At 39.8% G+C, this 23,006-nt stretch overlaps 1 protein-coding gene across 6 annotated transcripts in view; it reads right to left on the reverse strand.

The window, feature by feature from the left end:
• NCOA2 (nuclear receptor coactivator 2) overlaps window positions 1-23,006 on the reverse strand; it is a 195,777-nt gene that overhangs the window by 102,860 nt on the left and 69,911 nt on the right. For all 6 annotated transcript variants that reach the window (XR_010070030.1, XM_063327036.1, XM_063327034.1 and 3 more), the window contains one exon: window positions 21,887-22,118. The gene's annotated coding sequence lies outside the window, so the exon portion shown is untranslated. The remainder of the gene's footprint in view (window positions 1-21,886; window positions 22,119-23,006) is intronic.

The following is a 23,006-nucleotide window of genomic DNA, read 5'->3' on the forward strand; positions in this document are numbered from 1 at the left end:
TGAAGCACAAGATGATAAAAGGTCAGTTAAACGGGGAGAAAAGTCAAGTTTGGAAGAATACATGGCTATTTAATTGCTTTGCTTTTGGCAAAGAGACTCCCATCTTTATCTTTCAAACACATGGTTGTCATGACTCTCTCATCTTGAAACTGCTGTACTTCATAGTTCACAGGACTATTTTTTTAAAACCCTTAGCAAATCACCCTTAATATGAGATCTATGAGTTATTCAGATTTTTACAAATTGCCTGTCCCAAGGTTCTTAAGAATACACATCTTCTAAGCTTCAAGTTAATAATGTAATAATAAATAACATTGTACAAGCCATTTACCTTGAGTGAAGAGGGTATCCTGAGAAGAGATTAGCCAAGTGCCTGAAATTAACTGTCCTTTCTCCTGTGCAATTCTTTCCCAAAACTACAGAGAAAGTAGGCAGGGCATGCAACACATCAAGACGAAAAGGCTTCACAGAGAACATTCTGCGGGCAGTTTTAACAGCGGTATGGCAAAAGAAGACAGAGATGATCTGTGAAATAATCTGGACGTAAAGTCATATATGGCTTTCAAAAGTCAGAAATTCAACCACAAGCCAGCAGACAAACAAAGCAATCGTGAGAGAGGACTGACGCGCTCTGTGCTTCCAAACTACGCCTCCACCTGAGAAGCAGGATGCCCCATGGGGCCACCTTCAACACCAAGTGTAGGGCCAACTAGTGTTGTCCAAGGGCAATCCAGCCAGCCTTAGGCAACATTTCAAGACCATCTTGTGGCTTTGTTCTATGACATGCATTTTTATTAACTGATTGACAGATGATGCTGTGGTGCTAATTTTGACTGATAAGGCCATGTAGGGTCCTGGACACTGGAAGGTTGATTTTCTCTTTATTGCATATGAGGGAGTTGAGGGTTTGGGATGCTGTTGTTTTGGAACATCTACACAGACACTGATAGCCACTTAGACTTTGGAAATTGCTTCAAACTTAGCTCAGCAGAGCCATGGTTCAGGGACAGTCATTTATTCTCCCAGAAAACAGCCTAACAGGTAGATACAATATAATTTAACTAAGGCCACTAATGAATATTAAAAGGTGTTCTGCTCTCAAACTGGAGTGATTCTCTTGATAAGCATGTTTGACACTGCATGTGTTTGCTGATGTTGCTTTTGAAAGAAAGTTAAGGTATTAGGGGGCAGCTGAAGGATTTTTTTTTTCTTGAAAGGCCTTTGGAAAAAAAAACCCAAACTTTTTCATTTTTTAATCTCACACGGGAATATGTGATGAACGTCCAGAAATGCAAGCCCTTACAGATCAGTAGCCAAAAATATCCAAAGTAATTTTAAAAAAACATGGAAAGAAGCCAATAAAGAATGGCAAATGTATGTCCCTATTAGCCAAGAGAGATGCATTTTCTTAAATTATCTGCTGTCTGGAGAGGAGACTTTGTATTTAACACAATTCTGAATGCTAGCTGTACATACTATATATAGGCATATACTAGTTGGCACTGAGGAGGAACATACGCGAGAATACTTTTTGAGAGGAGCAACAAGGGAGAGCCCCCAGTGGGAGTAATGGGTGATGTGTTGGGAATTCAGGAACGGGCTCAACTAAAATGCCTCAATTTTAGAAAACCAGGGAATATGAGATTACAGCTCCTGGCCGCAATGTTGTTCTTCTCTACTAAAGCAGAGTTTAAAAAAAAAAAAACAAAACAAAAACCAAACCAAAACTTCTGTGGTGGCAATATTATCTTATGAGTTTAAACATTTCATAATACGAAGGGAAAAAAACAGCAGAGAGAATATTGAGCCAGGTATACCCCTACGTAACACTGACGCCAACAATGTATTTGCAATGGAGATTACTGAGAAGTATAAGGAGAAAGAAGAGGAAGTGATAAAGTACCCATTCAGGTTTTACATACTCTAAGAAGCCTCCATGACACAGGATCCCTGCAATCTTTAATATATCACACTCACTTAATATCTATGCTATATGTAAATCTATATAGATTAATTACCTTTATTAATATATAGCCTGCAGTACCTCAGCCACTGTCAGAGTCAGAGCGGTGGGCAGATAAGAAAAATCAGACTAGCAAAGTCCTATAGCTGTGAAGAAGGCTAGATGAAAGTATCAAATAAATACAAAGAACAAGCAAAACAATGCCTAAAGCATAATGGAAGAGAACCAAGATGGAGGGCAACATGAAGGGAAATATTTCCAAGCAGATGGCTCCTTTTAACCAGACGATTTATTATGGCCTAAAAGTACAGGCTTCTGAATCAACTGTATTAAGACACGCAGAAGTAGTTTTCCTTCGAAAAATTTTCTCAAAAATCTTTTTCTGGGGCATAGCACTGCTTCCCTTCTCCATCACAATTTTCTTTCTAGTAACATCTCCCTAATCTTTCCAACTGGACACAACTTCAGGTGTAAAACTGCACCTCATCCAATAGGGCAGCAGAGAACCAAAGTTATCCAGCAGTCTGCTATCCCCAGGGGAGTTTTAAAATCTGTGCAAGAACTCTCTTGCCTCTATTGTCAGTATTAGAAAGTCTGGGCCTAACCCAAATAGTTAAAGGCTCTTCTAGATTTAACTGGATACAATTCTGACCTAATATTTGGACTTGGATTAAAGGCCAAGCGCTTTCGGTTTATGCTAATATCATGAATCTCAGTGCTAGATCATTTAAGTGTGCTCTTCTGAAGACCATTTCTTAAACTCTTTCAGAGGCCAAAACTGATATAGAGAAATCCAGTTATTAAAGTAGCATATCTCAGCAGGAACCTGTATACCAATTCTTCAAAATCTGTTCTAGTTGGCTACTGATTTCCAAGTACAGTTGAAGATGTTAACATTGAAGTGTAAACCCCTAACTGGCTTGCAACATGCCTATTCTTGCTTTCCATATGTTTTATATCTATATCTACATATATATATATATAGCTTATCTTGAATAACACATACTTAAATTATTAAAATAAATAATATAAATAGTAGGCAGAGAACACAACTTTTTTTCTCCTTCTATACTTTCAGGACAAGTAGGGCCTAAAACGAACTCTAGAAAAAATATTAGAAGAAAAACCATTTTATTTCAGAGCATACTGCTGGCATTTCAAATACTAGGAAATGGATAATGGCTAACGAGTATTAGTAATCACCTGGAAGTCAAGTGATCTGTTACCCTGTAGTACCTCTACAAAAATTTTGATGTCATGAAATTCTAATTTCCTTACTTTAAAACCCAGTCTTCCCCCCACCTCTGACTATTCTTTCTAATCTTCTCATATTGATTTTTTATTTTTAAAATGCATATTATTTTGAAAACTGCCTTTACACTTGTCAGCAGAAGCTGGATATTAACACTAGAAACCTATTCCTTGGACACACCAAAGTTTCAATATTATCGCATACTCATAAAGATTATATTAGATTTCATACGATGAATACTTCTTCTCTAAGTAGAGCTCTGAAGGTATGACTTCTATTCTCAGGGGAAAAAGGAACAGACAGGATTTCTATAACCCTACAGTCTGCATGCTGTGCATGTCGTGTAGCAATAAATAATTCATATTTTGACCTTATGGGATACCTTTTACTCATGGATTTCAAAAAGCTTTTGCAAAGGTGGATATATGTTTTATTATCTGCAGTTTATAGATCTCAGGATGAACAGAGAAATAAAATGACCTATTCAAGGTCAGTCAGTAAGTCAGGTGTATTTAAGTGGGTAATACCAGGCACGCTGCCTTTTTACCCAGGTTGCAACTTACAACGACACTATGAAAACAGCCAGATATCGCCTTCAGCAATACCCGTGAGAAAGCACGATGGATGTTAGCTCTTTGAACAAATACAGAAGTCTAAACGTATTCATGGCGAAAAAGTTGAAAAAAAAAATACTAACTCTAGGAATGTGGTACTGGGACACTACGGAAATGCACTAGAACCCCCTTGTGCGAACACTCTGGGAAGGGGCATTGGCTCCACAGGCAGAGCTGTCTGGATCTGCTGAAGAGGGATCAACACAGCTTTCTCTTGGAGACCATATCAGACACCAGCTTGAACGTGAAGAAATCAGTAGGAGTTGTAGTACCCTATGAATACAGTATAGTATATAATGTACTATATGCATTGTACAGAGAGGTACTTCAACAGATTATTTTCTGATACTGATTTTTTGATACCTTGTGAACAGTCCAACCAGAAAATGATTCATTTTAGAAAGACCTATTCTACTTGCAGCAACTTTACCAGAAGAAAATACACTACAAGGACTTAAATTATGTAAACCAGAACTGAGGCACTTTAAAAATTCGACTCTTTCATGTTTTCAGGAGCTAAAAAGTGGTGGTTTTCCTGGTGTTCATACTTCAACTTTCAAAAAATACTTTAAAAAGCAAAAAAGTGCAAAAAGCTTCATATAGAAAACTGTCTACTTGCAAGCCCAAATTGATACATAACTATGAGAATATTTAGGAGAATGTACCACTGTGGGGAGACAGTTTATGTGTTAGTTAACACCACAGCAATAATGCTTTGGATTAAAGACTTAATCTTGCAATTCTCTGAACTGTCTTACCTAACGTTAAGTCCAAGGCTCCATTCATGTCCTTAACTGTAACGATTATGTGTAAATGCTTTCTTGGAGTAAGGTCAGAATGTTCTTTACTTTTAAGGATGGAATTCTTATGTTGTCTCAGATCGCTGAGGACTTAGAAGCATATACCATGCCTAAATTATCTGTTCAGCTGCCCTCTGAAGTGCAGCAGTAGTAGGACCCAAGGTCCCTATGTGTTAGCCAAGAAAGATAACAAAGAAATAAGCCTTGGGTTGTTTCTTTGTTTTGCTTGTGTTTGTTTCTTTTTCTTTTTCCCCAAAGAAAGAACATACAACAATCGGCCGCAGAGGGTGCTTACTCTTTTCAAATAACATGATGTTTAAACAAACCAAAGATTTATATTTTACGAGGGGGGGGGGGAGGGGGGTGGAAATTACCACCCCTGTTATCACCACTGGCATGTAACAATTGGTAGTAAAACACTATTTCATAAAAGGTCAGCACTTCAAAGCTAGATTTAACTAATGCCACCACTGGAATGCTTCCTTTACAGAAAACATGTTTTTAAAAAGAAAAAAAATAAATCACAAACCACACACAGTCCTTATTCTGCGTGTGCTAAAATGAGGTAAACCAAAACCTGGCTATTGACAAACCAAAGTATCGTTGCAAAAAAAACCCAACTATTTTTTGTCTATGCAATCAGAATGAAATGGAGTTAAAAGACGTACAGCATGCACTAAGAAAAGACAGATTTGCCAGAATTTTCCTGGGATTAATTAAAGGGGAATCACTTTAAATCCCTCTCTTCTTCCCAAGCCTGTCCAAGCTGAATTTACTTTATTTAGGTAACAAATGCAAAGTAGAGAGGGAGGCAATGTGCTATTTTCCAATCAAATAATCCACAGCAAGGCAATCTGGTTTAGGGAATAGAATTTTTTAAGCTTTCAAAATATGAAATAATTCAGAAGACCATATGAAACATAGTCTTTTGTAGAAATGGCATTCTTCAGACAGTAAAACAAAGTGTGCATATGTGTCATCAAAAAATTCTGGCACGGGATTTACAAGAAGCCGTCAAAAGCCTTGACACTTATGCCCGACTGCAAAAATATTTTAATGGAGACATAAATAATGCTTCTCGGTGGAGTTCAGTCTCCGATTCCCCTACAGCTGACGTGTAAACAGGAATATCTGCATCGAGGTCTGATGTCCTCGATGTGCTCACCGATGGATGAACAGAAACCCCCGTGTGAAGGTGATTACCACACACAGCACATGTTTCACCACAGTTTGCCCCATACCTTCTCCGTATTTAAGCTCCTTACCTTTTTTTCTTTACTACTTTCACCACCTATGCTTAAGCAGAAATTATTATAAGCTTATTAGCTGTAAGTGTTCACGTCTACAAACATGGGAAGGGCTGGTGCTTGGTGCCAATCAGCTTTTGCTAATCTGCACCCTACCAGTGCTCGGGATTGACTGTCAGGAGGTCAAAATTGTCCCCTGAGCCAACAAGGGACACAAAAATCACGTTCCTGTCTCCCTGTCCTCTGACAAAGGCCAATATCAATCTAATTCCCACGTCTATGGAAAACAAACGTGTCTAGTTACTTTATTTTTTTTCATTTTCAAGATATCTGGTATGTCACATACGTCATGCAAAGCCAGAGATCTCCACAGCTTAGGCGGGGAGTCGTTTGAAGAGAAAATCTGCCTCAGAAGATCACACACCTTGGGAGTGGGGATCTTCTAGAAGTCCTAACTCATTTGCAAATTGAGAGCACCAAATTCTACACTGTCTTGTAATACTTCACCTTTATTTCGGTGCTTTATTAAATAAATAAATAAATGAAAGTCTAAATTTGCACCTTGTCTGCTATTCCAGTAGCAAAATAAATGTATCAGAAAAAACAGTTCTTTTCACCAGATCTATATGAGCAAATCACTACTTTTATTCTCCAGTTACACAGCCAGCACTTAGCTTTGTGAGCAGCATGCAAATAACTATGTGTTATACTATATCCTATAGCTATACTCTATGTATTAATTTATTTGTAACAATTATACAATAGTTTAACAACAGGTTAAAAACATCTCAACATCCAGAATATTCCTGTGACTATAATTCACTCGTAGCAACATGAATATTACTGGTATAGTGGTGATGGTGCCCTTTTGCCACACTAATTTCAAAGCTGAGTTGGGCCAGGTAAGTGTGGACACAGGTGAGTAATGCTTTGATACGGGACAACAGGGAAAGATTCCCCCAGGTTTGGAAAGTTGTCTTCTGAGAGCAGAAAAAGCCCGTCATGCTTGACTTGTATCCGTACGCGAGATGCAGTCTAAGAAATGATAGCTTTTGTCAGTTACTCTCTCAGAGCACATACAAAGGAAAACTAAATTAGATATTTAGATAACACCGAAAGGAAGCTAAGCTTACACGTATTGCACACAGGCGTTTCACCTACTTACCAAAGGGTAGATAAGAACTTTTTGTGCAACTCATAATGGAAACCTTCGTACTTAGCTTTGAGTGATACCAGAAGAGTCAGTTTAACTATTTTATTTCCAGTGGCGATTAGAAACTATGAGTGCCTCTGTTATACAGTGGCAAGAAATAATGATCAGAATTTAAAAGAAGAAAATGCAGGCATGTGTCACTGGTAGTATATAGTACATACATAGAGTAAATACTATATATAGAGAGAGAGTACAGAGCCTATTAAAATTTTAATATATCCCTCAGTTTGTTCAATGTGTTAACATGTTTTACGTTTTATAGACACATATAGCATATTTATTAAGTAGAAGTAATTGTTGGAGATATTTCAGTTACTGGAATACAAAACTAGTTAGTCTATTATTTACAAAATAGCTGTGAAAAGTGCACATCCTTCAATTAGATTTCTATTTTAATCACTGAAACTACGGAAATAATCCCATAATATTTCAATAATGTTTCAGTAATAACATTGCAGTAATAACATTTCAATACTTTTTTTGTACTTCAAAAACAACATGAAAGAACGTAACTAGATAAAATCACTTCCTTTCTCAAGTACGAAAACCATCTCTTTAATTCATTTTCCTTTCTACTCCATAGATTAAGAACACTTTTTCTCTACTGGTTTTTGCATCTCCCAAGCACAAGAAATCCAGAATACCTGTGCGAAGTTGGTACTTAGGAGGCAGAAGCTGGCAAGTTATCAACACAACAGAGACAGCCACCTCACGTTGAAGAATTACGCTACTACCTGGAGATCAAGATTACTCAATTACGTTTTCACGAGGTCTGTCGGGTGACTCTGCCAAGCCACCACCTCTGGCGGAGGCCGGCTGCGAGCCCCGCAGCCCAGCCTGGGCAGGCAGCGCCGTGGCTCACGAGCCTCCTCGGAAGAGCTGGGGCTTCAACAGGTCCAGGCAAATTTTGATTGCAGCTCAAACCCGGGTATCTGAAGGCTGCTCATCAGTAAGAGGGGAAGGCATTTTCAAATGACTCAAAGGTTCGGTTTGGTGGTGGGGTGTTTTTTGGTGGGAGGAGGGGCTAGAAAACTGTAAAAGGAATTAGTCTACGACAGTGCGTGCTGTTTGGCATTTGAGAAGAGTAGTTTTTGTTTCACTGCATTTAACAACCCAGAAAGTTCCAAAATCTTATGTGACCGGATCAAACTCATGTGGTAGCAGTCACTGAGCCGTTTAAGTGCCTTAAAGCTTTCAGCAGCAGCTCTCTGCTGCAGGTACAGGCATGGCTAAAATGAATACAATTTGTCTCCAAAAAGAAATGGAATTAAACCCAGCAGTCTATGCACAGTGCAAGCTTCAGCATGATTTAAAAAGAGAAAAAAAACAACCACCACCCACCCTTTATTTTATCAGTATTTGAGAACTCTCCCTTCCTCCAAAAAGCATTTCTCAGTATCTTATTTAGCTTATTACCATATGCTTGCAATTTCTACTCTCCGTAGAAGCCATTCTGGAAAACCGAAGGAAAATTTTTGTGAACCACAGATATAATAAAATAACCCCCTCCATCAAATGGTCTAAAAGCTTGGATTGCTTCTGCTCCACCTCCCCACATCTGGCACACGCATCAGATTACAGGCCAGAAGGCAAGGCGAAGAGACGGAAAGGGAGATAGTGGCTGGATCACAACTAGAAGGAAGCATGCCTTCTATAATTCAGACTTTTTTTCCCAAATGCCTATACGTCAAAGCGTGATAAATAAAACCAAACATGGGCGAAATCCACACACGTGCATGAATGGACGCACAGACTTTCCCCCTTGCTTCAATCAGTTCCTTGAAGGGCAGTGAATTACACGAAATATGCTTTGATGACTGCAGAACTACCACTCTATGCCAAAAGTGCAACTGGGCTTCTGATTTTGTTAACTGACAAAGTTCATAAGAAAGTGGCAATCATTCATCTCGAATTCACAAGACTCTCTCACTTGTTCGAATTTATGAAGTATTTCATAGTTATGAACAAGACTGAAAGCCAATGAACTGTCTAAATACCACAGTAGTGTCAAATAAACAGTTTATCAATTGGTCCTTCTGCTGTTTAAACTTTGCAAACTTAAAAACTCAACCAGAAAGACCTACAGAAAGATCTAAGGAGCTGGTTTGGGAGCATTGTTTCCCAGACCTCTCTCTGAAGCCACATTCTCCTCATCCCTTCAACCCCACATCAGCAGCACAACAGCATAAAACTTTCCCCGAGTCTTTCAAGCTTAGCAATAAATCCGCTGCAGTCTGAATTATCAAAATTATTCAGACCGTTCAAATGATTTTTTTGTTCCAAATGGACTTGGCACGCTGGTCAGGAACTTGTCAAGTCAAACACAAGCAACAAAAGTGGAATTCTTCTTGCTAAGCTAATTGATGGTCCTACAAAAACGAAACACGCAACTGCATATTCAAAACTTTCAAAGACGCACTGTATTACAGTTACGGAGCGCCTTCCCCTCTGCGCCTGCTGTAATATGATCGTAATTGCTATGAAAGGGCGAGAGACCGACTATATGTTAAATCCTGCCATCTGTAGGTGCTTTACACAGTTCCATTTGCTGCTGCCGGGTCAAAAGTTTACCCTATTTTCGCTTGTTCATAACCAATCACACAAGTCTCTGCTATGTGTAATCTTTGACCCACTCTCAAAGCAATTTTTGTATTATACAGTCATATGATTACACTGAAAAAACCCACACGTTTTATTAAGAATACGCTTCTTGTTGGTTAGCTTAATAATTATTATTATTTCCATATTCAGTAAGCGTACTGTACTGACCTTTTTCTTCCCAGTTAACTCCCTAGGAGCACAACCACAGTGCCATGAATTCTCCCCGCAAAATGCTCCAGCATTTCTGGCTTGTTGCAATCCAGAACCACATGCAAAACAGGGCTGCAAAGCATTCTTGCTACCTGTCGTTTTAAAAGTAGGGGGAAGCAACTGCTCTGTTTGTCCTAATAGGGAGATTAAATAGGGAAATTAATATTCACAGTGAAAACAAAAACAGTCTCTGAAAATCAGGTTTTTCATAGGAATATCTGTACCTATTTACCTTAAAAGTTAAATATGCAAAAAATATATTGCATGGAAACATTTATGCTATTGATGATATTATTATTGTTATTATTATTATTATTATTATTATTATTATTATTACTAAGGAACAAGCAGTCCCATGAACAACAGAATTAATTAAGCCTCATCTCCCACAGATTTACACCTCCTGGTTGGCTGACTTTGGTGTCTAGAAAGGTGAAAGCTTTGAATGAAGCTTTTCCCACAGTTGGGACATTTGTTTAACATCTCTTCTCCCATCACTAGGATTCCCAGGCAACTAAGAAGATTATTTCATGCTGTAACCTTTCCTTCTGTCAGGGCACCTTTAGGTGCTTCCAACTATACTCAGCTACTTATTTACACAGAACTTGTGGGATGTGAATTTTGAGACCTCCGCTGTGCCAAAAAAATGTGATCGAAATCAACAATAGGTTTAAAAGCTACTGAGGGGAGATGAAGGGACGTTTGTGCATGTACACAAGTGCCCAGTGTGACCTCACAAGCCTTGTTTCCATAGGAAATGAGGCTAAAAATACAGCAGAATATTTCAGCTTATTATAATTTCACAGAAAGCTATTTTAGATGGACCAAACCAAACAACTGACTATGCTAACAGATCACCTACAAGTAGTATCTCAATATTTAAATCCATCTCATAGATTTTGCTAGACGGTTTTCAAAGGAAAACAGACACACAGGGCCCATTTATCTTCTAATAAGATATATAGATAAAGAAAGAAACACATTTCCATAGACATGTATTCATGTATTTTACTGTAATCTATGAATTGTTGTAGATTTGCAATCCTTTTTTTTTTTTTTAATCTAGCATTTATGCAAGTGTGTTTTGTCTCCTAGGATATAAACACAGGTCAGCACTCACGTGAGTAGCTGCATTGCTCCATTTCACGTTTGACTCTTAGATGCTCAACCCTTCATAAGCGTTAACAGGGAACAGAAGCAAGCCCATGCCACGGAGAAGTTAAGTAATATATACCAGAGAACAATCAAACAATTAACAGCATTAAACCATTTCTAAGCAGGTCATAAAATATGTTCACATACAAAATTCAAATAGTTATGAAATCCCAATCATTTACTGAAAGACAGAATAAAAACTACCCCAAATAAATAAATCAAAATATAGATTCTAAGGCCAAAACAGTCCATCCTCTCACCTTTTGTACAACAAAGACCATAGGATTTTATTCAACAGCTCCTAAAGCAAGCCTGATATTCTGACATCTGCCAGCAAATTTCATCGCACTTATGCATTGGTGCCAACAACGTACACATTTCAGACCTGACCATGTGTCTGGACATACATATACTGTCAAAGCAGAAAAAACAAACTATGCACTTCTAAACCGGCATCTTGTGCTTGGAGACACTTCCATGGCTCTGTTCTACAAACACAGCTAGAAAAAAGTTCCATTCTCAATGAGCCGTCATTCGTGTCTAAAAGCTTTTAACAAGCTTCCAGACAAGGTAGACCTTTGATCTATATGCCTACCTAATACTTGAACAATTCTCCACGTGCCTGTAAAGATTCTGAATTTTTTCTCATTTGTGTGTCCTTTATTAACAACAGCCACAGAAGATTAATTTAAAAACCAGAAACAAACAGAAGTTTAAAGTGTCACAACCTTACTGAACCCTGCATTTTTTCTTGCTGTAGGAAAATATAAGTACTCTATCTGAAATGGAAACCAGATTTGAAAGAACAAACAGCCACAAAAAGCTGGGTGAAGCTCTGAGACCACCTTTTAATTATTGTAGGTAATAACTGGACCCTTAAAGTATAAACATACATAAATCGTCTACATGAGAATATTGCTAGGTAGGAGTCCCACCAGAATAAAAATAAACAAGACATGAATCCAAGCTGTTACACACTCTTTCATGATGCACAACTCTTTAAAATGCTGTCTTTCCAAGTCACACTTGGAAAGCCACTACTTCCATAAACTGATCAGTCTCTATCAATGCGTTAGAAAAGAGAAAAAGCTACTGGTAATGTTGTATTTCTTCTAAACAAAAATAAACCAGAAATCAACATTTTAAAGCAATGAAACAAATTTATCCAACTGGAAAACATGTTGGCAGATGTTATTTTATATATAAATATAAAATAATGAATTATAAAATAATTAATACTAATGACCATATACCAGACATTAGCTATTACATAATACTTACAATTATACCAACATAGATTTTTAATTTATATTTTTTTAATTATCATATACATAAATATAAAAAAAAAACCCAAACGTGTGCACATATCCACACAGCATTCACACACCTGCTAACAAGATCGGTGTCACCTGTGACCCAGGCCAGAAACAAGTGAATAGTCTTTCATCCAGGGGAAAGCAAGATAGATGATATTTAGAGGAAACATGCTCCACTGAAATTAGCAGCAGCAGAATGGGCAAAGAACAGTGGGAAAAGACATATAAAAGAAGAAATAAAGAAAACAAGGCGACAGAACCGACTCTTAAGAACAAAAACGGGAAGGCTGAAGGTACCCAAAGGTATCTACATGTCTGAACACAGGGAAATTTTTCACCTTGGCAGAAAGCTTTGATCAAGAGCAGAGCTCAACCAACTGCAAGAGATGACAAGACTGAAGGAGTGAAGCTGGGAATTCAGGAAACCTGACTCAAACCCCAAGGTGATCCAGTAGCATGGAAACACTATAAAGCCATTTGCTATTTTGTCTAAGTTTGTGCATCTCTCCTAATTTTTCTACGATGCAAAAGGCAATCTTCGAAAGTTTGCAACTGAGCATGAATTTCTACTATTCTTTATATTACTGGGGCAATTTGCAGACTTTAACACTGATCTTAGCGATTTGGTTAGCCGACTCCGGCAGGCCCCATTCCTGATGGAGAGAAATAATCTGTCCCCAGCAAACAGATCTTTCATGCCAGCGACAGAAACCTTACAGGAGTCTGATGAAGGTCAGGGGAATTTACAAGTACCTGGATTTCATGTAGGTCCACAGAGGGAACTGCGAAGCAGGAGAATTGCTTTCATTCATTTTTATTTAAGAACAACAATTCTGCCATACATATTAGAGGCCAGGCTAATTGGAATGACTCTGTACAACACTGCATATATTCCTCTATTTGACTGTATTTGAATCAAGTGATCCAGATTATTTGGATAAATACACATACACAAAAGTAACTTAAAGCTTCTTCTACCATCAGCTGAAAGAGAGAAATACAGTAATTCTAGATCTTAAAGCTGACACCCTCTTTGTACCTGATTTTTCTATTTCGTTTTCACTTCAACCATCTTCATTATTACAAGAGATTAATGGCTTTCTAAGCGTGAAAATTCTTAAAACAGTGAATCTGAAAAAATGTAAAAGCTAAAAAATATAAATCATATAAAAAACTAATTCTACATTTAGTATTTAACCTCGTGATGCTCAAAACAACCAACCAAGTGTGGAGATAATTTTTAGAGGCATTTGTTTTGGACAACCGGCATAAATTAAAAAGGTATTCAATGCTCTCATGCAACGGGTATGTGTCCTATCTCAGGATAATAAAAACTTTATAGACTAATGCTGCATGTTGACATGTAATTTTTTTATTTTTTTTTATATATGTATACAGAGCTTTCCAGCTTCCCATGCTCTTTTCAGTTTTAGTAATATCAAAATCCACTCAAAAATCAGTATTTGACTTCTCAAATGGCAATTAGAAGTTGGAATCTGAATTACTTCATATGCAAATAAGATACATTTTATATAGGACGGTAGCTTGTAATTGATAAAGGCACTTTTAATGAACTGTTTTAAAGGATGTGGTTTTCTATTAAAAGAGGCTGCTTATTACAAGGGGTTTGCAATTATATTTCGGTGGTTGGATGCAGATCCTCCCGGCAGCTAATTCTCACAGACCTCACTTCCTAGTCCTCAGGGTAATCACCAGCCTGAGCAGCCTGCACACAGCACAAGTAGCTATCCTAGAAACTTTGTCAAGATGTCATCATGGAAATAAGACCAGACCAGGACAGAAGGGAGGCTCTTCTACCTGGCCCCTTCCACTCCACCTTCTTCCACTCCTCTGGAGGCAGCCCTCTAAACTGGATTGTGGCAAGCCTCCAATACTGTCCAGTTGCTGGGCAGCATTTGCTGCTGCAAAGCTGCTCTCCATCTCCTTTGGTAAAAAGCCGAGCAGATGGAAATTTCCTGTAGCCTGGTCTTGGCCCACGGACCACCATTTGGACCATACTCCTCTACGAATAAGAGCAATCTATTCATTGCATCGAACTGACTGGCCCTACTGTCCTCTTTTACAACACAACCCCCTCCAATCCCTTAAGTCAGTGATAAAACACAGCGCAATGTGAGCACATTTCATCGCCTGTGCTTGGGCTAGGAACTAAGCCATGAAGGAAAATACGGCCATGTCACGCTAAGCAAAGAAACACATGAGCAACTCTGGCAAGCACCTAAGATAAGGCTCTTCCGAATGACTGAAGGTAATGTTATATTGATGTTATAATAAATTATTACCTATACGCGCAGACACAGAGTAAGCAGAAGCAGCAGTGGAAGCTGTGCAACCATCCTCTTCAGAGTGGCAGCTCTATGTTCTCTTAAAACATTGGAAGACAAGAATAGGAAGGAATCCTTTACACAATTAAAAATGTTATAAACCTTCCAAAAAGGTTCAGGTTCCAACCTGAAAGCTTCCAAATTTTATTTGGAATGAAAAAAACACCTCAATATATCTAACAACCATAGCTTTTCACAGGACGCAAAGGAGTTCTCACTTTCATTGGTCTTCCCTTGTCCCCCCTACTAAATCACAGCTAAAACCACGAGGGACCTCAAGGCAGAACTGTCCTGATTTCTGTTCCCTTAGCTGTGGGATGTATCTCAGTTTTTACATGGAGGCTGTTAAGACTGCTGTTGCTTTTAAAACTCCATTCAGAAAGATGAGTCAAGGTTCTGGTCATCGATGTAGCTCTTCTGGTTGTTTCAGTGACAAAACCAGCTTTTCCTGAAGAAGGGAAAACCTTTGGTAGCACAGGAGGAGATAGTCCCTTTAAGGACTATTACCTTCCTTGCAGAAGGTCAAAAGATGGTCACTGTGAATGTATGATATACTTCATAAGGTCCTGAGTAAGAATTCTCCACTGTTTATCTGATAGTTGAAGAGGAAAGCTAGGAAAGGGAAAACTGCCTAAAGGTTTCTTACAGGGATTTACAAAATGCAGTGCTACCTCTTCCCATGAAAAAAAGCCTCCCTCCAAGAATCTGTCACAAGAAGAAAAGGTCCATTCTTGATTCCCACATGCAGCAAGTGCTACAGCTTCAGTAACCAAGCAGAGCTTCCCTGGAGAACCTCTCCAGGGAGAGCTCCCTTTTCCCTGGAAAGGCTCCTCACTGGATCTTCCCAGCAAGCAGAGTACGTGGGGAATATTCAGTAGGTATTTGCTGCTCAAGTGCCTGATATCAGCAGAGACAGCGAAGTGATGACAGGCCCCTTCTGGATGAAAGGTTAGGGCTCTCCTCAAGGGACCCAAGCAGCCTAAAACATATTTGAACCAACCTGATAGCGTACAGGGGCAGAAGAGGAACTCTTTCTTACCCTTTTGTACCCACGCTTTTCTGCCATATAGTGCATGAGCAGAGGCAAAGGCAGGATGGGTGAATTAACTCAGAAAAAAGCTGTCCAAAAAAGCTGAGCAATCAGTCCTCAAAAAATTAATGATAAAAGACTTTGAATAAAGCCAATTTGTAATGGAATGTAAGAAGGGAAGTCCCTCAAGAGAAAAGCTGTCTACCAGCTCTGCAGCAGGTTTTGCTGCCCCATGCAGTTTACCATGGCAAGTAGCCAACTTGGCAAGGCTCGCTCTTCTCCAAGGAGCCTGGCGGGGTGCCAGCCACACTCACGGGTCTCATTTCTGCTGCCAAGCTTGAGGGGCAACCGAAGATCCTGTTTTGTGAATCTGCAGACCCGGTTATGACCGAGAATATTTGTGTTTTAAAACGTTCCCAAGCAAGTCAAGTTCCTTCTATTTATACAGCGACTGAACAGGCGAAACAGAATACTTCACCCAGCTAGAGAAAATGAGCCACAGATTGTTAATTATATGGCTATTTGCACTTTGACTGGAAGAGGAAGTAAGCTGGTTATAACTACTTTGGGCTTTACTCCTGCAACTGCATTGAAACCACATTTATGACAGCTGAAACTATGCAATTTTATATAAATGTGGGCGCTTCCTGTTTTTGAAGCAAGTCCTCGGCTGCTCGCCCTTACCTCACGGTAATGTTGCTGGAACCAGAATGCATTAAATGCGCTTAGTTTCGAAGACTGCTCTTAAGATCTTACTTAACTGTTTTAAACATGTAGATAAAATGCATATATTGGACTACTGCTGCCAAGCATCTCTATTTCTAGGATCTAACCGTATTCCTTAGGCATTAGGAAACACGTATGTTCTCCACGTGTGTGTCCGAAACGCCCAGCTGTCACCCGGGGCGTGCTCAGTCCTTGGTGACGTGGTCACGGTCACTCTCGGATGGGGAGGCAGGCACCGCGCTTTCCCCCGAGCAGGCAGGCTGCACTCCAAATTACATGCACCAGCAGATCTATCTTTTTCCACTCAATATGCAGAATTTCAAGTAATTTGTAATAGCAGCTTTGTTATTTTGATCATTATCAATTCTTCACTGTGGCAAGTGTATGTTCAATTTTATAGACAGTGAGTGTGGGGAGTAACACAGTCCTCCTGGCATAAATCAAAGAAAATCATTATTTAACTGGATGATAATTTTTAAAATACCATTTACAAACTCTAATAAGCAGCAGTATGTTTCCTGTGCCTTTTCTCTTACTTTGCTTCTTTATGTTAATTGGATCTCACAAACCAAACTCCTGCAATGAGTACAATTACATAAATCAGCACTCTGCTTTTCCACTGACAGTCATTTTCCGAAGAGATTACAGCAGGAAGGCATCTATAGACTGATCATACTGTTCAACTGAAAAGCAAATGCATATCCAGTAATTCCTGATGATAAAATGTGGTAATTCTTACTTACAAAAAAACCCCACCTACATTTAATTTATAATGTATTCCTCCTGATTTGTTTTCTGACATACTGCTTGAGAGTTAAGTACCCCCTATAAATGCAAGATATTTACAGTCAAGATCACCAAAATCCTTAATATAGAGAAGTGTCAGCCTTTGCTTTGCACTCCAAGACCACAGCCTCTTATTTTTGACCAATGGATCGAATCCTGTATCTATGAAAACTTGCCAGCCTTGCAGTGCTAACAGAGCGAACAATTACAGACCTCTTAGTCTCAAACTGGAAGATTAACTAAAGATTCAATTTAAAAGCCCTTATGCAAAACCCTCCAACTAAAAGAAGCACTAAAGCCAAAATTTCAAATTCAATTACACCTGATTTATTGATTTCTCTTCACCTAACTTACAAAGTAAACACAGTATACGGTCCAACTCATGCACTTCTTTCAAAGCACTTCCCTTGGTCGCCCTCTTCCTGCCTCAACTCAAGGCACGGTTTCAAAGTGGCAGACAAGCCAATTTGCAGCTAGAAGAGGCTGGTCCTGCCGTCCCTCTTCCAGGACATCTTCAGCGCTGACGTTTGTCCAACTCTGGAGTTAGCAAGTTCAAAGAGCTGAAAAGCCAGCCAAGTAACCCAACCAAAAATGTGGTTAGCTGCTCACTGGTTTGGCTCCATGAGCCGACTCACCCCAGGGTTGTGGTGGCAGGGACGCTGCCACGAAGGAGACGGGGTAACGCCTCAGCAGGGAGGCTGCAAGCCACGCTTCTAGAAGCCGTTAGACCAAGGTTAGCTGCAACGCCGCTGCATTTTCATGGTTGGACTAGATAATCTGAAAGGTCCCTTGCAACCTAGGGAATTCTATGATTCTGTGATTTGTGACATCTCCACAAAAACTGGCCCCATGTTCAGCCTCTATCCTCCAAACAAGGGAGGACACAGAAAAACCCAATTTAAGGGGTGCAGTCTAAAGCTTCCCAATTACCTCACTGGGCTACAGACTCAAAGTCTCGACTCCTCTTTTGACTTTTTTTTTTTTGACTGAAGCCTACTGTTTCTGACATAGAAGCACTCAAGTCCAGATCTTTGCCCCAAAATCCCACACTTATCCCCAAAAATAACGTTAGCGTTTCTAATAACGCGGATGTGGGGGTAAAGACTTAATAAAGGCAACCCAGATTAGCTAAAAGATACATCATAGTGGAACAATTCTGCTGTTAAAGATCATGCAGATGTTACGATGGAGGCAAAGCAAGCCTTTCTTTAGCTACAGCACAGCTGCTGCATACAACTTCAAAAAGACTTGGCACAGGACTTCAGCCACAAAACTTCCCCTTCATTTCATGCACGTCATCTGAAACTTCAGCGAGCTGCACCAAGGACAAAACTGACACAAGGGTTGTCTGGAACATCTTATGAACAGTGGGGAAGCTCCTTGTGCTGCCGATGCTCACATGCACCTTCACAAAACTCAACTATACACCTCCATTTCTCCTCAACCCAGCAATCCCTCAAAAGCAATGATATCCCACACTGGTGTCCCTCAAATTTGTACTTGCATTATCTGCTTTAAAGACAACTGAATTACCACCTAATGAATATACATCAAAGCTTCAAAAATAGCCATAATAAAAAGTGAAGGAAATTATCAGTTAAAGTAACATTAGAAAGTATTACCAACTTCCGTTCGCATCCTTCATTACCTATACACTGAGCTGCTCTGAACAGTCAGACAGCCTGACCACAAAGCTGAAAATGCCATAGCTTACAGTCACATTGAATGTCCATGCTTAATGTCGGTCTTGTATTTTCCACATAGTAGACGCACTACAAGGAAAATATATATTCACTGTCTAAAGTCACAGTTCAGCTTTTCCCTTTAAATGTGTCCAAGTGTTATAATTAGTTACATGCGGTACACAAGAAGAACATGCACTGATTTTATACCTTTAACAGTAAAGCACACAGAACTTAATTTGATCTGCATACTAACATTACACTTACTTCTGATTTCCTTTCAGTGATTACACTGATAGGACATGTACCCGAGAAACGTAAACTACTTTAACATACATGTATGCGTATGAGATTAAATTAGAGCATTCCTGACGCATGGGAACAGACGCTTAGAAACTGCTTTTAATTTCTCCCTTTTTCTTCTTTTATTAATTCACATGACATCAGCTCATTGACTCTTATGACATTCTTAGCTTCTACAATGTGAAGCCATAAACTGATTTGTCACCTACAATATTCTTCCCACAACTGTGAAGTTACAAAGAATAATTAGTTCAAATGAGAAAACCGCAGTAGGAGCAACTAAAATTATGTTAACATTCAAACTTTGTAAGTAAAACAGCATAGAAAAAAACTGCAGAAACAAAGAAATATGAACAGAAATGCACTGAAAGAGGTTTTTTTAAAAACTTCCTCAATTACTTCATTATTAAGAACTTGATAAAAAGCTGGAAACCCACGACTTTAGAGAATATTAGTAATGTTGATTAAAAACAGTGAAGAGAGCTCATTAAAGCAAAGGTAAGGCATGAAATACTAGAAATATTAACCACAGTATTACTGTATTCATGAAAACATAACACTTCAAAATGACCTACTTTAATAATAGTACAAAAATGAAAGAATATGGGCACTAAGCCCCCGACTCTACTGGTTTTATAAAACACCATCTACTTCTCAGAATTAGTAACAGACTCATGAAACTGAACCAATTTGTTCAACAGATGTTTCAGTTAACCCAAAGGAATTTTACTTTTCTATTGTAGAAATAGAGCACGCGGAACAAAATTCCACTATTCTTAGCAGCTTTCAAAATATATTAGCTCAAAATTAGCTTTCATTTCCATTCTTTCTTTCTTTCACATAACAGAAAACATTTTCCATACCGGATTAGACGTGCCACCGAAATAAAGTAGGCACATTGATAAAACAAGTCGCCCTCCCCCGCCCCGTTTTATGGGACACGCAGGAACGGCAGAGTTTTTATTTTTCTTGGCGTTCCTCTCTCCACATTAGCCGATAATCTTCCCCCGTGTAGCTCTGCCAGCGCGCTGCCCCGCGGGCCCACAACACCCCTGCTGTTCCCATCCCCGGCTTTTTCTCCAGCCGGCTCCGCGTACCGGGCGATCCTTTCGTAAACGTGTGCTATTGCATCAGTCTAATTGCAACATAATTTTCAATGCTCTAGGTAAAGCAAATAATTTCATTTTTTAACCTCTGCTTATAAAAATGCAGATTGGTTTTCTCCCCCCTCCCCTCCCCCCCCCCGCCTTTTTTTGTTTATACGTTTAAAGATTTAAAGAATGACTTGCACTGCACAACAGTAGTCAAACAAAAATACCTCAGGTTTTCTTAGAAAGCAGCACTTAAAAACATTGCTTGGCGCCTAAAGCATTACTGCAGCCTTTCACAGAGCCATATGTAGCAGATCCCCCATGAGCAGGCTGGAAGGGGAACGTGCATTCTTACTCTGTGTATTTAATATAGTATTTAGGCATTACCAAAGCCTCATAGCTTTTACTGTGTCCGTCTCTCCTGCAATAGAGAGCAACAGCTTATCTGGCAAACACACTCACTACGTTTCTAGGCACCAAAGACAAGCTCTTGGTTAATTCATAAAATCTGATCTAATGTTAGATATTTTGCATTCAGGTTAGCTAAGTTAAAACAATATTTAGCTTAACCATGCCTTGTCCAAAAAATTCTCTGTTATCTACTGATTACAACAGCATTGTAGCTAGCTGTGGACATCACACTGGGAAAATACAAATCCTGAGCCTGAAGAAATGCAGATGAAATTCTGACCTCAAGCCGTTCTGATAGTGGGCATTACAAACACTGTCTACTTTGCATCTGACACAATAACCAGGCACAAGAGGCATGTGCCTGCGATGAACGACGAATTTACGTGTCATTTTGGTTTTATGTACGTACATTATCTGAGTTGACAGCATTAAAAACGCCGTGCTTCTTGCACCCCAAATCATATTATGTGATACAAACTTCAACACTAAAACCAACCTGCAGAGGCAAGCACCGAGGAGGAAATGTCAGAAGTAAGTTTTAGAGAAACTTAAATTTTGCCTTTGTTTTCTTCCGTGGCATGGTATACACCACAGTTATGTCATACCATTTCCACAGCACCTCTGCTTCATTCAGCGTACAGAATTACCACTAATCAAACAGTAATCTGTTTTGCTCTTGGTATTTGGCGTATGGTCCGATACCCTATTTACTGCATGCTACTCAAATTTTTTTTGGAAGGTGGAACAAGTAATTTCTTTGTGAATTCAACGGTGCAGCTGAGTGCTTCATCAACATAATGGTTAGTCCTACTGTTACTCTTTTACTGCTACCTTAGAATAACTGTGTTTTTCCTAACTTCCTAACTAAAGCAGTGACAGCTTTAAGGTCAAAATGATTCTCCAGTTCTGAAGACAACTTTGTCTCCAGCTTGGCATAACTCAGACCTAATTTCTTCACAGCACTTAGCATTACATTGTGCTTTATATAGCACTTTCAGCCCTCAGCCCCCACTGCCTCACTCGCAGTTATCAGTGCTCAGCGCTTTTCCAAATCAGATCCAAAGATCTCAAGTCATCCACAAGACAGCAAGACACGGACAGTTAGCAGAGACGTGAGAAAAGCCAGGATCCAGCAACTTACCTAGCATCACCGAGGAAGTCTGCAGCACAGCCAGGAAGAAAGTCCCGTTCCCCAGGGCAGCATGCAGCTGCGCAGAGCATCCGAATGGCCTCTGCCTCCCTCGCCCGCCACGCACGTCCCGACTTCTGCTGGAAGTGAGGCAGGGGTACTACACAGAACAGCCTTCTCCACCACATCAACCAGATTCATTCCCGGAGCAGGTCCATCCTGTGCACGGAATGAAGCAGGGGACCTATAGAAAAAAAAACAGCACATCAGCGCACAGTTAAATACCGTTAAATTTTAAGGCTTCCTTGCAAGAGGTCGAATTAAAGAGTTTTGCAAAGACAAGCTCAGTTTTGACGTTCCGTGACTTGGACACTGCCGCACTGCAAAAATGTTTGCATTCATCGCTTCTAGAAAAAAGTAATTGAGACATCAGACCTTGTACGTGGGGTCACACTGACACCTACAAAAAGCAGCAGTGGGGTTGAAATCTTTAGATATGCGGTGCAGCTCCGGTGGCAAAGGAGTAAACTGGTTGCAATCACAAACCAATTCTCTGCATGGGGACTAGCCATAGGCGATGGTTAAAAACATATTCTCAAGGAGCTTCTATTGAAATCAAAGAGTGTCTATTGATATTCAAAGATCTTTATACAGAAGGACCTTCCCGAACAAACTCCTCTGCCTGTTTTCCTCAAGCCATATCCTCCGGCCCATGTTGATTCAAGCCCTAGTCCTTCTTCATTCCTACCTCCAGCGCCCTTGCCAAGCCCCTCCTCACCCCAGCTCCCCAAGGCTTTCCATCTCTCCTGGCTCAGTCACTTCCAGGCTTGGCTGGCAGTGCCACCTTGACTCCCCCTCCTTCATTCCCCAACACGTTGTATGAACTCTCACTCTCACCTCGGGTCTGCCTCCCCTGTTCACAGTCCACAGTATTTTGGGTCCAGGACCACACCAGAGCCCCGTGCTTGCCAGTGCCCCACCGGTCTGCTTCTGGCTCTCAGCGTTGGGGTACAAGGCATCGGTTTCATCCCCCACCTCAGTCTCCCCCTCCCCACCCAGGCCATGCAGCTCTCACACGCTTCGAGGCGGCATGCGAGAACTGTGATTTCTTTAAAAGGTTACAGTTTGGTTA

This window comes from Chroicocephalus ridibundus, chromosome 2 (assembly GCF_963924245.1).
Source record: "Chroicocephalus ridibundus chromosome 2, bChrRid1.1, whole genome shotgun sequence".
NCBI classification, from domain to species: Eukaryota; Metazoa; Chordata; class Aves; order Charadriiformes; family Laridae; genus Chroicocephalus; species Chroicocephalus ridibundus.